Source organism: Phytophthora parasitica (genome assembly GCF_000247585.1).
Source record: "Phytophthora parasitica INRA-310 unplaced genomic scaffold supercont2.1, whole genome shotgun sequence".
In the NCBI taxonomy this organism is placed as follows: domain Eukaryota; phylum Oomycota; class Peronosporomycetes; order Peronosporales; family Peronosporaceae; genus Phytophthora; species Phytophthora nicotianae.
This window is the reverse complement of record NW_008634126.1, coordinates 1,457,656-1,460,270: the sequence shown is the minus strand read 5'-3', so window position 1 is coordinate 1,460,270 and position 2,615 is coordinate 1,457,656.

Here is a 2,615-nt window from a genome sequence, read left to right as displayed (position 1 = left end):
CTGTAGCAGTCAAGTAGCATAGCAATAGCAGTTAGCCAGAGGAAGCTCACTTGTCATTTTGCAATCAACAAGACATCAGCATTTAAAGCATTTCACTTACCACAAAGTTAACGTTAGTCCTAAGGGACCACGAGCATGGCAAGCAACGCACACGAACTGGAACCTGACGGCGATACGGTGATGCAGTCAGTCAACCAACCGGTGTATGAATTTATTAAGGCACCAAGACTTGAAGACTGGAGTCACGCTGCGCTGGTCAAGTGGGTCCAAGCAAGAGATCAGTACGAAGAAACTGTCCGACAACGTTGTCTCGACAGCCGGGAGCCTCCGGAAACAGCAATTAAGCCTGTAAAGGCTTCCATCGATCGCAACCTACTGCAGGTGATATGTCTCTACGAGCTACGCAAGCAAGTAGATGTAGTCAGTGATGACGAGCTTATCACGCTGATCAAGCAACGCATTGGTACCGTGAAGAATGAGCAAATTCCGGATCTGGAAGAGTTTTTCAAGACCCGACTAAGGATCGACCTCCACGAGGATGACATTGACGCGCGAGTACTCAAGTACTATCGTGATTTCTCGACCATTTTTGAGGATCATGGTCTGTCAAAGATCCTTGGAGTCGGTAACCCTGAAGCAGAAGGATTCGCTCACCGCATGAAGTTACGGTGTACCATTTTGATTGATAAGCTGGAGCCACGTATGGTGCGTGATGACGTGATGCGTCATTGCAAGTATGAATGTACCGAGGCGAAGAAGAACGACTTCATATTATTCGGCATCATCAAGGAAAAGGCAAAAGCTCAACACAAATACCATCTTTTGACGTTGGAGCAGCGAGGTAAAGCTGTGTCTACGAAGAAATCTGGAAATGCTAAAGGCAAGGGTAAGAGGCGTGATACTCGCCCAAAACAGTCTGATCAACGGACTTCTGTACCTAGAAATAGTGCAGCCCAAGGGCAAAAGAAAGAGTCAAAGCCACCAATAACCGGTTGTTGGCACTGCAAGGGAGCTCATTGGCTCCGCGACTGTCCTACAGCTACTGATGAAGATAAAAAGCAAGCTGCCGACAACATGAAGGAGGTGAAGGGGCTAAGCAGGGCTAAGATGGTTCGGGTAGCTCCTCAGCCTGGAGAAGTTCTGGTGAATGACCTGGTTACACTGCCATACTGTGCAGACTCCGGATCAGATTCCAATTTCGTTCCTCGCGCAGTGGTTAATGAGCTGAAAGACCTTGGTGGTCATCTTGAGGTGAAGGCGCTAGCCAAACCGGTTGATGCGGCTGTTGTTGGCGGAACTATAGTGACTTGCCGAGACTCTGTCACTGTTAACATTATACTACAAACTGCAGCAGGACCAGTTCATTTGCGAGAACTGGAATGCCTGATTATGGAGGGAAACGAGCCTGATTTCCTCTTTGGCAACGCAACCTTGGTGTCATTAGGTATTGACGTGAAGCATCAGTTGCAGCAACTTGCAGGAACAGATTTTCCAGCGGATAGTGATCCATTTGAGGAAGACGAACACGCTGATGTCGAACTTATCTCTAATGAAGTCCATGACAAACTGGAAGAGATGGTTACGCAAGCAGGAGACAATGGATTTGATCCAGCGTACCTCTCACATTTACGTGAAACTGTGTTGGAGTATGAAGACATTTTTTTGCATTGATCTTGGGAAGGATCCACCCGCCAAGATTACACCACTGGAAATTAAGTTGATCGGGGACGCTAAGTCTTTTCGAGCCAAATCGCGTCGCTACGCTCCTGCACAGCGCAAATTCCTGCGAGAATATACCAAGCGCCTAGAGTTAATGGGTTTCATTGTGCAAAACAATCAGAGCCGCTGGGCTTATGCAGCAGTACCAGTGGCCAAACCGAAGTCTCCTGATGGCTTCCGCATGACGGTCGACTATAGTCCTGTAAATGCACTCACCATTCCGATTGCTGGAGCAGCTCAGGATGTGACTGACTCAGCAGAGGAGGCCGAAGGCTCTTGCGGTTATGGAGATTTCGACATGCCGAAGGGATTCTGGCAACTTCCTCTTCACCCAAACAGTCATGAACTCATGAGTTTTATCACAACCGACACAGTGTGGACACCAACTAGAGTGCCACAAGGAGCAAGTGATTCCTCAACGCATTTTCAAAACGAAATGCAAAAAGTGTTTGCAGAGATGCTGTACGTGCATCTCCTAGTGTGGATTGATGATATTCTCGTCTACGCTAAGGATGCACCATCTTTTGTTGCTACCCTCAAGCAGTTTTTCGGGCTTGTTCGCTCTCACCGCCTGAAACTCAGCGTTAGCAAGAGCTGTTTGTTTCAGAAGGAGATTCGTTGGTGTGGTCGTATCTTCAGTGGCACGGGTATCCGGCACGATCCGGATCGCATTCAGACGTTGCAGCAGCTACCTCTTCCGAAGACAGCGGCTGACTTACAGCAATTTCTCTGTGCTGCTAGATGGATGAGGGACACGCTCATGGATTTTGGCCGTACGATGCGGCCTCTGCATGACAAATTGGAAGCGGTACTACGAGTTAGTGGCCGTACTAAAAAGCTCGCAGTCGGTGCTGTTTTGGACTGAACGCCTCCAGAAGAGGGTCATTTCAACTCGG